At 36.2% G+C, this 14,631-nt stretch overlaps 1 long non-coding RNA gene across 1 annotated transcript; it reads left to right on the top strand.

The window, feature by feature from the left end:
* Window positions 1-240: 240 nt before the first annotated feature.
* On the top strand, window positions 241-13,600 carry LOC140252192 (uncharacterized). Its single transcript, XR_011903565.1, has 3 exons — window positions 241-262; window positions 12,042-12,137; window positions 13,295-13,600. It is a non-coding gene; the product is annotated as an uncharacterized lncRNA (long non-coding RNA).
* The last annotated feature ends 1,031 nt before the right edge of the window (window positions 13,601-14,631 follow it).

The raw sequence follows: 14,631 nt of genomic DNA, 5'->3' as shown, positions 1-14,631 counted from the left end.
AAAAAAAATAAATAATAATAATAAAATCATGCAGAAGAGAATCATTTCAACAGAAATTTTTGTTGGGAAGTTGTAGTGGATATGTAAAGTCATGGTTTGAACCAGTGATTGAGCACCTGCTGGGAAAGCAGGGTCAACCCAGAGGAGCTCAGGTGCATGCCGTGTGCCTGAGCCAGGATCCACCCCTTCCTGGACCTCATTTAAGGGTTGGCAGTGGGGAGGGGGCAAGAGTTTTTTCCTGTCTACCTGAAGCATCTCATGGGTAAGAAGGTTTTTTTATTTTTTTTTAAAATTATTTATTTATTTATTTATTTATTTTTTATTCCCCCCCCCCCCTTTCCTTTTTCTTCCCATATTTGTTTCTATGTTCTCAGATGCTGCACTGATCATTTCCTTACTTGCTGCAGCCTTGGGCTTTGTGATTTCACTATTGTTACTCTGCCTTCCATCATGTTATAGCATTGTGGAAGTGGACCTCAGCCAACATAAATTAATTAATTAATTTTTATTATTTCTAATTGGAATTGAAATAGGTAATCCCTTATTGCATTATAATTACAGTTATTTGCTTGAAATTCATATGCTCTTTTGCAGTTTCAGTAGATTTCCTGCTTTTCATTTTAGTGGACACAACCAGTGGTATAAGACTTGTACCCTTTACAAGTTAATTCTTTTTCTTTGCTTACAATGAAGGCCTTCAAACTTTCTATGAGTAAATTAAATATCTCCCACCAGAAGCTTGAATACCTGTAGGGTGGTCAAAAAATGAATGCTGAAATCTAACTATGGCAAGAACTGATATTGTCATCATCTGAGAGCTGTGTGACTGTGTAAAATCACCTAGAGAAGGAGCTGAATTAATGTTAAGATCATGACCTAAATGTTAGGTATTCAAAACAGTGCTAAGCTGCTAAATTATAGAGAATGAAGTTGGTGTTGGTTTTTATATTCCTCTTTTTTTCCTAACAATAGTCAGACTCTAACAATGTAAGTTCCTGGACTGTAAAATAACCCCATTGATCCCTGAATCTTTGCCACTTTCTTTGGGCATTTTAATGACTGAAAGTCAGATCCTCAGTGATGTATATTAGATCTACTCTGACTTCAGTGACTTGCACAAATTTACAGCATCTGAGCTTATGACCTCATCAGAACCACTTTGCCCATAAGATATACAGACAGCCCTGTAAAATGAAGTGCTGTTTTTCCTGTCATTTTTATGCAGTTGTTTCCTTTTTAACTTCTCATGCCTTTGGGGACAAGGCAAGAGGGATGGCATTTAAGTTTGGTTCAGAAAAAACATAGACTTCAATGGTATATTGGGTTAATATGTTACAAATCTGTAGCTTTTACGTATGTTATCATTGTACTAAAGGGCTAAGTTATGCCTACACATCCCTGTACTTCAATTTCCAATTTCCATTGCAGATGCGTTCCCCTATTTGAAAACAAAATATGATTTTCCTGTATTTTGTCAGTATAACTTAAATGTAACAGTTACCACAACTAATTTACAAATTTTGCCATTTTCTTCATTTTGAAGCATAGTGATGTTCTGACTGAAAATACAACTTGTTTCTTTACATGTTCTGTACATTTTAAACACCTTTTGTCATAAGCATGAGGAGGGAAATTGTCTTCCATTACATTTTATGTTTTACAAATGTCTGCAAAATGATGTTATACAGTGAGATGTTAGCACATGTGACAAGCCAGATTATTTTTCACTGTGTGTTTCCAATGGATTTCAGAAAATCAGTACTTGTATACTTCTGTTTAAGGACCAGTTATTGTCAGTTGAAGTATCACAGAATTACAGTGGCTGAAAGGGACCTCTGTAGATCATCCAATTCCCTGCTGAAGAAGGCTCCCTGCAATAGGTGATGTAGAAAAGCATCCAGGCAGATTTTGAGTATCTCCAGAGAAGGAGACTCTATAAAATCTCTCGGCTGCCTGTTCCAGCATTCAGTCATGCTCAAAGTAGAGAAGTTTTTCCTCATGTTTGTATAGAACTTATGGTGTTCCTGTTTGTGCACACTGTCCCTTGTTTTGTTGCTGGACACAGTTGAAAAGACTCTGGCCCCGTCCATTTTACACCTACCCTTCAGGTATTTATAAACATTGATAAGATCCCATCTTTGTCTTCTCCAGCCTGAACAGTCCCAGGTCTCTCAGCCTTTCCTCATACAGAAGGATCTTCAGGATGCTAACAAACTATCTGGCCCACCCCTATACTCTCCAGTAGTTCAGTGTCTTTCTTTAACTGGGAAGCCCAGAACTGGATGCAGTACACCAGATGTGGCCTCACCAGGGCAGAGTAGAGAGAGGGATGGTCAGCTCCCTTGTCTTCCTGGACACACTCTTTTTAAGACCTCAGAAAACCACTGGCCTTCTTGGCCACAAGGGCACAATGCTGGCTCATGGCCCACCTGTTGGCTACCAGGACACCACAGTCCTTCTCTGCAGAGTTTTTTTCCAGCAGATCAGCTCCTAGCCTGTACTGATGCATGTGATTGTTCCTTTTCGGGTGTAGGACTCTTCACTTGCAGTAAATGTTGAAACTATATAAACCATATATCTTCCTTAATACTTTTAAAGAACAGATAATCTGCTTTTGATTTGTGTATACGTAAGAACGTAGCCTGATGAAGATGTGTCTGTGAAGCAGCAGCATTAAGCTGACTTTTACAAAGTATACTTTTGGGTGCTTACTACTTCATATATTCCATTTTCCTCTGTGTGGAGATATCTTCCAGAAGACTGATTTCCTTTCTTGATTGTTACTAGCCAAATCTATCTTAGCTGCATTTTTATGGAGAACGTGTAATTGTTTTGGTGATAATACTAATATACTGATATTTTACAGATTTTTATTTTCAGTAAATTGTATGACGCATATTGCACTTTTATTGAAGGTTGTGTTTTAAAATATTTAAAAAAAACAAACAAACAGTTTGATTAAAGCAGTCCCTCAAACTGTCTATATATATATATAGAGAGAGAGACATATATATATTATATTTTTCATGTTAATTGCATCTTAGAAACAACCACAATCTGACACAGCAAGTCATAAACAAGACTGAAATATCATTACCTTTCTGTAAGGGAGTTAACAAGCAGAATGGTAAAATACAGTTTGTAGTCCCTTAAACTGTCCTCATCCAGCTTATTTCTTGGAGGTGATTATAGCTGAGGTAGTAACAGTTTAAACCTGTTCATGCTGGATCTTCTGAAAGGTACAATTCTTCAGAATTTCTTTTTTCAGCCATAGAAAAATGATGTTAACAAAATACTAGCTGTAAATATTATGCAGAATTTCATACATGTATGAACAAGCTTTTAAAGAGCTGGGAGTATTCATTTAGCCTATAAGTAGTTCTGTGCTGCTGTGGGTATGAAATATCTGCACCATAGTTGCTAGGCAATAGTAAAGCTATTTGTTCTTGCTGCAATGTGAACTCTCTCAGGATATGACTATACTGAGATTACTCCTGCTAGATATCAGCTAAATATATTGAGAATGGTCAGTATCAGAAGATATGTTTGTGCTGGGAATCAGAGATTCCTTCACTCTCAAAGTTACTCTGAAAATGTAAGTTGGCTAATCTGATTTTATTTTCCAAAGTCAGCTTTTCAATATGAAAATATATTTTACTAAACTTCATGTTAAATAAAGAAGTGGTGTTCTTTTTTTTAGCTTATTTATCATTAATCCTTTTTCTTGCAGAAATTAGTCTTCCAGGTAGCCATGTTTCATTGCAGCTCTAGCAAGTTTTTGAAATAGAATTAAATTTTAATTTATCCTAATCAGTACACAACACAGCATGTATTTCCAGCAAAAAACTGGTTATAATTTTTGCTAGTGAAAGTCCCAAATTGTCCATGACTTTTGTTTCTAAACTTTATATTAATGTAACAGAATCAGACTCAGGAGGATTGCTGGATATCTCCTACAGCATCTTTCACAGCACTATTCTTTTCCTTCAGAAGACTCCCAAGTCTGCCTACCATTTTTGATATATCTAGAATGTAAGTGTAGGTTTATCCTATATTCTGCTCATTTGCATTTCATGTGTTTGTGCATTGGTAGCCTAACTTGTGTGTAATAGCATGATTGCTTTCTCCTGAAGAGAGGAGACATTTATTCATGTCTGAGAGTTATTTAGATGCAGTGGAGACTGAAAGCATCTAAGATGATAAATAGTGGGAGATTCCTTATTAAGTGGTAACAGTAACTGTAAGGAAAACAGGACAACGGAAAAGCCCTTTCACCAGAGAAGTTCTTTCTGGTACTTTAAGCTCATAACAAAACCAGATGATCCTGTTTCTCTTTGTTTGCTAAATTCTTGCAACCTTTTGGTAATGATAAACTATCAGTTGAACATAAACATTTCTTCAAATCTTGAAAATATAATTTGGAGTTTAGGGTGTAAAGATATTAAAATCTACCTTCATATAGAGTCAGGTTGAAGGGATTCTGGGCACACAAGCAGTGATTTAACACTTAGTCAAGATGTATGGCTAGATTTGTGATAGCTTGTTCAGAAGCTTGGTTCTTCTGGCTGAAACCTTGGTGAGCGCCTTGTTGAAATTAGGTGAATTGTTCCTTTGAAGCAGATAGGAATTGAAATTAGTTGTGGTTTGTTTTTTGTTTGTTTGTTTGTTTTCTTTTCAGTAATCAGCAGACAAAAATGCTTTATAATATTTCAGTGTCTCACTTCTGTGGCTCAGCAGTAACTAGATCATGCCATCACTTCCCAACCCCTCCTATCTCAAAACTTAGCTGAATTCAGAAATACATTCATGTTTAGCAAACTCTGTGAGAGTGGGGCCTTCTACTTGGCCTGTAATGGAGAAATCATGCTTTGGGGACCACTAAACATCGGGATTAATCATAGTGCTCCACACTATTGTTTGTAGATCTCAAAAACCTTTACAACGTTGGCCAATCATTAATGCTTTTATTTTACTATTTGTGTAACTAATCATTCAAATCATTTTGGATTAGGTCTTCCAATACTGAGTGGATCTATTGATCATTCTTGTTTCTTAAAAAAAAAAATAAAAGTGTGAAGATTCTGGTTTTACATATGAACCTTGCTCAGCATAAAATGTTTAACTTTTTTACGAGTGCAGTTTGAAAGGTAATTTAAACATGGTATCTAGGCTTGCATCAGAAACAGTGTTGCCAGCAGGAGCAGGGAGGTGATTGTCCTCCTGTACTCAGCACTGGTGAGGCTGCACCTCAAGTACTGTGTCCAGTTTTGGGCCCCTCACTGCAAGGAAGACGTTGAGGCCCTGGAACGTGTCCAAAGGAGGGCAACAATGCTGGTGAGAGGACTGGAGCACAGGCCCTATGAGGAGTGGCTGAAGGAGCTGGGAATGTTCCTTCTGGAGAGGAGGAGGCTCAGGAGAGACCTTATTGCTCTCTATAACTTCCTGAAGGGAGGTTGTAGTGAGCTCGGGGTTGGCCTCTTCTCTCGTGTCATTAATGGTAGGACTAGAGGGAATGGCTTCAAGCTGCGGCAGGGGAGATTCGGGCTGGTTATTAGGAAATATTACTTCTCAGAAAGGATGGTCAGGCACTGGAATGCACTGCTCAGGGAGGTGGTGGAGTCACCAACCCTGGGGGTGTTCAAGGAATGATTGGATGTTGTGTTGAAGGACATGGTTTAGTGGGAGCTATTGGTAATACGTGAGTGGTTGGACTAGATGATCTTTTAGGTATTTTCCAACCTTGGTGATTCTTTAATTCTATGCACAAAGCAGTCTAATAAGATGAAGGATGTTCTCAGAGTTAGCAGCATTATTATATCTCAGCATATGTGAGACAAGTGCCAATGGGCCATTAGTTCTGAAGAATCTTGAGGGAAAAATTTCTTTGAAAATACATATAGTCTGCTTTATTATAGAAATTCATAGTTGAGTTAGTTGCATATTCTTTGTTCTGTTTTCTATCCCATCTTAACCATCTGATGCCTAAAAATCCATTCTGGGTATATAGTTGGAATGTTGCTGTTTCCAATGCTGATGCAGCACCCACTACTGCTCTGTGCATGACACCCACTGTTTGGTCTCCGTAAATATTGAGAAAGCATCAGTGAATGTAAACAGGTGTGGGTTGTTGGTTTTTAGTTTGTGTTTTTTGTTGGTTTTTTTTTTGTTGTTGTTGTTTTTTGTTGTTGTTGTTGTTTTTTTCCACATGACAGATCTGAATTACATCCTTCATACATATTTCCATGTCAGTCACCATTTTGTCAGATTGCCCTTATGTGGCCATCTGTTGCATGACAGCAAAATGTGTTTGTTAGTGGAAAGGTTCAATCTTTACTGATGTATCAACCTCTGTTGTTGTGGGCCAAAATAATAAAGTAGGAGGCATTATTTTCAGTGTCCATTGTATGAATACTCACTTGTAAATTATGGACATTTTAATAGATTAACTGGGAATAAGAAAGTCTTTCTGTTTGTTTGTTTTGTTTGTTAGACATTTGAGATTAAACAGTATTCCATTGTGAATGACCATGCAGTAAGTGTGGTGGAGTTTTAAGTTGTACTTGTGTCTGTTGCTGGATCCCTGAGATGGGGTGAAGTACAGAAGTGCCAGCCCAGTGGTCTAAATATTATTGTGATCTGATCACGTAAGCACACGAGGATTTTTGGAACTTTTTGGAGCTTATGGAGCTGCAATTCAGGAGGTAGGATTTAAGGCTGTTTGCTATTGGAATGGAAGCAAGTATTAGTCAGTCATGTTTGAGAAGTGTTTTACATGTTGTGTGTCATGTTGAACATCTAAGATATTTGGAAAGTACCTTGAGAAAGCAGCCAGGTCACTTACAGTATTAAGAACAGATGTGCATTGGTGAATAAAAGAGTTTTCTGTTGTGCTTTTCTGAAGACTGTTCTTTCTCCATGAAAGTGATTTCAAAGTAAATCTAACCCTTTGGGCATTTAATCATTTTATGTGGATGTCTCATAAATGTCTGTGCCTCACACTGTGAGGAAAGTGATCTTACAGTAAATATGGTGATAAGATGATGAATTTTTGTCTTGATAAAGTAATGACATGGGTTATTAGATTATTACTTGGAAAAGGCATTGGACAAAAAAAATTACCAAGGTATCAGGAATGTTAATGTTGACAAAAAGGTAGAAAAAACAAATATACATCAACTTGATTACTTTTGTAAATAGAAGCTCTAAGGAGTACACTTGACAGTTGTCTAGGCCTGGGTAAATAGATACAACTTAGTATAAGTTTAAAGACGTAGAATTTGTGCAGTTGTCTAAAATAGTGTTGGAGCAAAATACATTCAGTAAAAAGAAATTACTTCAATGCAGGTAAAGACTAAAAAATGTTTAAGGGGAGGAAAAAAATCTATTTTTTTCAAATTATAACTGCAGGACATAGACTATCAGTAATTAAAATTGTTTGAATATTTGAATCACCGAATGTAAAGGTGATCATCACTAGAGGCTTTCATTGTCAGTATAAAAGAACACATCAGAGTGAGTTTTACTTGTTGAGGGGAAGAAAAATAAACACAGCAAAGAACCAACAGCATGCTTGTGGAATAGATGTATTCAAGAAAAGGAAGAAAAAAAACAGCTGATGAAAACTTGGCAGTGCTACCAGAAAACAAATGTGATGAGTTTGCATTTTTGAACTGCAGCCAGAAGACCAAAATGAACTAGGGCTGTTTACAGAGGATAGGCATCAAACTAGACATCAGGGGATTGGATCTGTGTAGTCTGTCTCTGCACTGCTGACCTTGGCCAAGTCATTTGTCATAAACATATTTCCTTTCCCTTCTTTAGAACAGTAGCAACATGTTCGTACTCTGAGGAAGTTGGGTTTAGATAAAGTTTCTATGTAGCTCCTCAGGTCAACTAACAGTACGAGTTAGAATGTACTACTTGGCTATATTTTTCATTAAAAAAATAAAAAAATAAAAAAAAATCAGATAAGTGGAAGGAAATATTTGATAGCAAGCCCATCACCCATACTCAAGCGATTATCTAGATTTAGCATCATTTTCAGCTCTTTGCTATAATCATTTTTAAAAGAAAAACTATTTCTGTAAATCATGCATTACTCTGAGTGCAAGCTTATCATTTTTAATTATTGACAACTTCTGGTTTCTTCTGAGTCAACAGGGCATCTGTCAAAATGGTAGAGCAGCTCTACTACCAAAATTGACATTGTTCACCTACCACTAAGAGAGAGGACCCTTCCAGCCACTTTCTTAATTTATATCCCTGACCACACAACTTTCTCAGCATCAGTAAGAGTTTAAGCTTTTCAAGATGTAGCATCTTGACAGTGATGCAAGACCTTAAGAACACTTGATTATGTAGCAGTACTATGCAGTTCAATTACTTTGCAGATCTGACTTAACTGCAAGTATAATTTATTGTACAAGCCCAAAGTGAAATGCGATCAAATTAAGTTACTAACTGATATGTACCTGCTTTGATAAGTTTAAAAACTTGTTATATCAGTATTTCAATCATTAAGCTATTTCATCAAGTGACATATTCATATTGTGGGAAGGTTTTAAAGTAGACAAATGTTGCATGTTAATGTGCAGGTAAAGACAGACACAGTGAAATCAGGAATTCTTGTCTTATTAATATATCAGAGCTAACCAATCATGATCAGCACAAATATTTCAAAAAGATGACTAGAGCAAAATGATGGGATGGCAACAAATCATATTGTTTTTATGAAAGCCTTTTCATAGCTCAGTGTCAGTTACTTGATTGATGTGTGATGCAAAGTGCTCATCTGACAACAATAGGAGGTCGGATGTCATAAGCCACTGAATGCTTGCAACAGATAGAGTGAGTACATAGCGCTATCCCACAAAGTTAGCTTGATCATGAAAGCACTTGTTAGCAGATTGCTGAAGAATATGTTACATAATTATCTACATTTTGCAAGTGCCTGAATGTTGAGCAAATGACATACTGAAAAAGCTTCTCAAATTGTGCATCATCATCTTGATAAAGAAGATTAAAATCATCAGCAAATACTCTTTCTGATGTCAAAGCTCGTCGCCTAGACTGGGATAAATTCTTTTAATAGTTATTGTGTGATTTACCACAATGTTGGGAAATTCCACTACCACATACCATGCTTTGTAAGAAGATCTTATGTATGTATGAAGTACTCGTGCATTGAGTTTACTGCAAGTTGGAAAGTTCTTCATAAATTTAGTGATTTCTTTGAAAATACCCTTGAAGTGTTTTAATTTACATAGTGTACTCCCTGAAAATCTTACATTACTCAAAGAGGTAAGTGCTATCATCCCCAGCCTACTATTTAAGAAACTAAGACAAAGTAAAGGTAAGATGTTTTCCACCAGGTTGAAATTTATCATATTTAAAGATAGTTATGGAAAAAAAAAGAGTGGATTTTAGTATTCTTTAGTTGGGTATAGGTTCCCCTGTTCTTTCCACTTCAATACTCTTTGTTACAAACAATATTATTAATTTTATAAACACAATGACTGTACTGTATTTGATAAAGTTCAAATGCTACAAACTTTGGGGGAAAAAAATATTGTCAGTATTACATTTTTATTTATTTATTTTTTAAATTCTATTCCAGGATCATTAATAATCCATGGCTCCACATCAGTGGAAAAACTGATCATCTTCCCTGCCCCTCCCCCCTCCACCCCCCATTCTCAGTCCTGAGATTTCATTCTATGCAATAGAAGGAAACAGAGAAAAATAGATTTATTAGATACTTGAAAATATGCATGATTACTTTTGCATTTCTAAGTTTGTGCTGTAATACTGATGACTGTATGAGCCAAGAGCTCAACAAAGACTTCAGTTAAATTGATTAAAGTGAGATGAGTACCTCTCCAGAGGACAGAGTGTGTGCCTTACCACACACAGAACTTGGAATCCTTGATCTATAGCAAGTTAGTAGGATGTATGTCAAGATGATGGAACAAAACTTTATCTTTGAATCTGTGTATAAAGCTAAGCTGCTGCTATGTTCCTTGGTAACACAGAAGCCAAATACTTTGGGAGCTAAAGGAGGATCTAGCCAAGTGCTCACTGAAGGATTTCATAGACCATATTTTTAACAATTGTCCTGTCTCTAAAAGGTGAGTTCAGGACATCAAATGTAATACCAGTGTGATGTAGTAAGAGATATAGAGACTGGCTTGCAATGAGACTTGCTTGTAAGTACAGAAAAGGTAAAAACAAAACAAGGTGTCCCCTTTTGCTAAGCACTATTCAAAGAAGCTAAGAGTTCGAATGATGGATTTATAAAGTGATGTTATATAGTATTTAAGTGTTATGAAAGGCAGAAAGGTCCTACTCATGGCATAGGTTTGTTATAGATTTTTTTTTTTTTTAATTTTGTTTTTCCTATGGTAAGAATTGATTGATTGATTAGGAGGACAGCTGGGGATTTAATTAAAATACACAGCCCATCAGTATTTGGTGGAGAAAATAGTGATATTTTCATTCACTTACTAGTTGCCTCTGCAGGTGTAGTAAATATCTAAAACACCTCTAGGAATAAGATTTTTATTTTTTTTCCTAGATGGTTTGCTGGATAAGAAGGTGTTGCAGTTAATCTTCTGAGGGCATCTTTCCAGTGCTTGCATGTGCCCACAAATTTTAAAGTGAGGGGTAACCAAGATTAGATGCCATTTTACAAGTTGCAGCAAATAATTGTTTCATATCTTCTATCTCATCTTCCCTTGTTCTTACACTATGTGAGAGATGGGCTATTTGCAGTGAATAACGTTTGCAAATTTTGCCATGTTTCTCTTCACACACTATTCAAAAAAGATTTTGATGCTATTAGTATATTTGGTTTTGAACATACTGAGCTTTTATATGCAAACATATCAGGCTATGGGTTGCCCATGAACTATTTTAGATTTTTATTTTGAGGTTCTGTTATATGATTGCAGTGAGCTATTGTATTATTATTTCCTCCTCTTCTGTTTGTAACAGGTTAAATAAGATTTCATTCTGGACACACAGTGAATTCTGAATAGGCACAGAACAACTGTGGTGTTGTGTTTTTTTCTTTTTTTTTTTCTGACAATAAACAATAAAATCTATTTGGATGCTTTTTAGAACAGAAAAGTTTACGAAGGGTGTCAGATTGGGTTTGTAGTTTGTATATAAATGAATGCATGTAAGCTTTTTTTTTTTTGCAGTTTTTTTTTTTTTTTTTTTTTTTTTCATGTAGAATAGTATTGATAGATGCTCTCTAAGGAGAAAATTGTATTATACATTACCCATAGATATGAATGTTATGTCTTGTGTAGAAGTAATGACTATGGTTTCATCGAGCTGAAATTGTTGACTGTATTTGGGAAATGCTGGGATCTATTATTCTTCCCCAAAGACTGTGCATCCAACAACAGGGCGTGGCAGTGAAGTACGGCTTTTTGCAGACTAAGAAAGGAAACTAGCAGCCCAGTGAAGTTTTAGCTTTACTGGTCTATAAGCCATGTAAGGGCTTGTGTTCTGCAATTCTGCAGAATTTGAAGGAGTCTTCCTGAGAATTTTGCTATCTTGCTGTCTTCCATTAACCTGCCTAAAGCTGTTAACTTGAAAACATAGCAAAATAAAATTGAAAGTTTCCTAAGAGAAGATTTTTGTGGGTGAAAAGCACCTAGCCTTTAGAAACTTAAGGCACTGATTATCAAACTGTAAGGCTGAAACAAACTAAACAAAAAACCGTGGGTTGTGACTACCCCAAGTACAGTAAGGCATGTAAGTAATAAGGAATGTCAAAAGCAAAAAAAGTACATCTTTGCTTGCAATTTCTCTGTTCCTTACATCCTTACATCCCTCCTGAAAGAAAGAGAAAGCATTAATATTGATGTCACATTTGTTACACTCTGATATTATGAGGTTTTGCAGAAAACCCTAACCCAGCCTGTCATTACAGCTGGCTTTTATAAACTTTTGAGTAGTAATAACACATAAATCACTGATTTTACTCTTTAATGACTCATCTTTTTAAATTCTATTTTATAACAATATTTCAGAACATCAATAAGGCAATCAAAGGCTCATACTCTGACTGCAGACATGTTTCTGATGCCATCCAGAGGGATCTAGAAAGCTTTGAGCAGTGGACCCAGGTAAACCTCACAAATCCAAATGCAGGGTCTCGAATGCAGCAAGTACTGCAAGCTGGGGTTACTAGTAGGTAGATGGACAGGAGCTAGCCCTTGCAGCCCAGGATACAGTTGGCCTTCTGGGCTGCATCAAAAGAAGTGTGGGTAGCAGGCTGAGGGAGGTAATCCAGCCCCTCTAGTCTGCTCTGGTGAGGCTTCACCTGGAGTACTGCATTCAGATGTGGAATCCTCAGAACAAGAGGGATTTGTTGGAGTGCATCCAGAGGAGGGCTACAAAATGATCCAAAGGATGGAACACCTCTCCTATGAAGACAGGCTGAAAGAGGTAGGGCTGGTCAGCTTGCAGAAGAGAAGACACTGAGGTGACATAATAGTGGCTTTTTAATATCTAAAGGGGAGCTACAGGAAGAAAGGGAACAGATTCTTCATCAGGGTTTGTTGTAATAGAATGAAGGGAAATTGTTTCAGTTTTAAAGGTAGCTTTAACTTGAGCGTGAGGGGAAAGTCTTTTATAGGGAGGGTGATGAGGCACTGGAACAGGCTGTCCAGAGGTGGTGGATGTCCTGTCCCTGGGCACTTTCAGGACTAGGCTGGATTAGGCTCTGGGTAACCTGATTTAACATTGGATGTCACTGTTTGTTGATCACCTTCATTCTTAGATGACCTTTTAAAGATTCTTTCCAATTCTAAAGGATTCTATGATCATCACTATGCAGCTAGCTGTCTGCCATAATCCCTGACTACCAAAGGAACCTAAATGTAAAATGAGGTCTTGAATCAACTCCATAGTTAATTTTGTGAACCTGATCCTCTGTTGGTAGGAGAAGTAAATTTAAAAGTAGTCTGTAGAGCAGTCAGATATTTGAAAAGAAACAACCACCTAAAGCTGAAAGCAGTTGATCTGGAATGGCTGCATTTTCCTCAGAAATCATTGTAAATTGCCATTATTTGTAATAAATGTGAGTAGTTAATTGAATAGACCAATGCTATTCCAAGTTGTACCACTGGACTTCGATGACCTCCAAAGTGCTAAAGCACAATGTTACTTTGAGAAAGCCTCTTCAGTGGCCTTATGATTGTACCCTTACTCAAATGAAATATTTTCAACCTTAAAACAATGCTAAATTTATCTTGAATTTGACTTTTGTTTTTCTCCTCAGTCAGAAGAATCCATAGGAGGAGACAGGAGCTGAACTTGTAGCAGTGTTTTAATATGTGCAGCATGTGGTGATTTTTGAAATCCATGTGCTACAGAAACCTTCTATGTGTATGGAACTGATCATATCATTAATAAAAAATGAAAATGTCTGCAACAAAACTGATATGCCAAAAGAAAGAACTGGTTTTACTTTGTGTTATTACTTTTAGGAAATTGTGTATTCATTTGATGATAATTTAAATTAGTTACTTATGACTTTTTCAACAGATAGTGGGTTTTTCTTGGTGTTGTATTTTAATCAAAAGTTTTTGGGAGTTTTTATATAGCAGAGATATATCCTGTGGTTGTCACAGAATCATATTTTTATATCTGAAATTATGCAGAACTGATTTAAGATGTGAGGAAGCCTCTTCAACTTACAGTTGTCTAGTATACGCTGTGGTAAATTTTGACCTTGTCAGGTGAAGACAGTTGAATTATGAGCCAGACTCTGTGAGAAATGATATGTCTACGATATTAGATTAATTTCCTGTAAACTTTACCGTTTTGCATTACTGAACCTTGTAAATGTCATCTTTATCCATCATCATGCAATATTTTGATGTTGCTTATGGAGTCGTTCTCATTTTGTGTTCAGCTTTTCTAAAGAGTTCTATTTCACTGTTAAATTATGCTTTTTATGTTCTTTTTATTAGTTTTTGTCTGCACAGCAGACCTTAAAAAGTTAATGAACATGGCTTAGTTTCACTGCAAATTACTTGACAGCACTTATGAAAAGGATTGGATGTTCTTTTTGTCTAATTTTTCTATGAGGAAAAAAAGGTGTGTCTTTGTAGTAATTAAAAAAAAGAAATGAAATAAGGAAATTCAAAGATTTAATCTCACATTTTCCATCTAGCAGCATTTCTGTCCTGAATGTGTTGCCTTATAGTCTAATGAGGAGATCTATGAAAGAAAAATTAAGTAACTTATAAAATCTGAAAATCCAAGGATCTAAATTAAAAAGAAATGAGACCCTACATATAGGCCTTTAAAACTGTGCTCCAGAGTGCTTTCTTTTCTTCTTCTGTGAAAACTTTCTGTAGATAATACTGATGAGCAGGGTTTCCTTGCCTGATAAATTACATTGGCTTAGGCTATCAAAAGCATAAAGGAAATATCCCATATCTCATGGATTATGTGAGTTGGAAATTCTGATTCATCTGTTTGAATCCTTCAGCTATTAACACTCTTAAATTATGTTCCTAATGAGAATGCAGTATTGCAGTTGAAGCTATTTATTTATACTACTAATTTATCATTTCCTAAGCTGGATTTGAGAGGCGGATTTTTATCTCC

Source organism: Excalfactoria chinensis, chromosome 4 (genome assembly GCF_039878825.1).
Source record: "Excalfactoria chinensis isolate bCotChi1 chromosome 4, bCotChi1.hap2, whole genome shotgun sequence".
Lineage (NCBI taxonomy): Eukaryota > Metazoa > Chordata > Aves > Galliformes > Phasianidae > Excalfactoria > Excalfactoria chinensis.
This window is presented reverse-complemented; position numbering and strand designations above follow the sequence as displayed.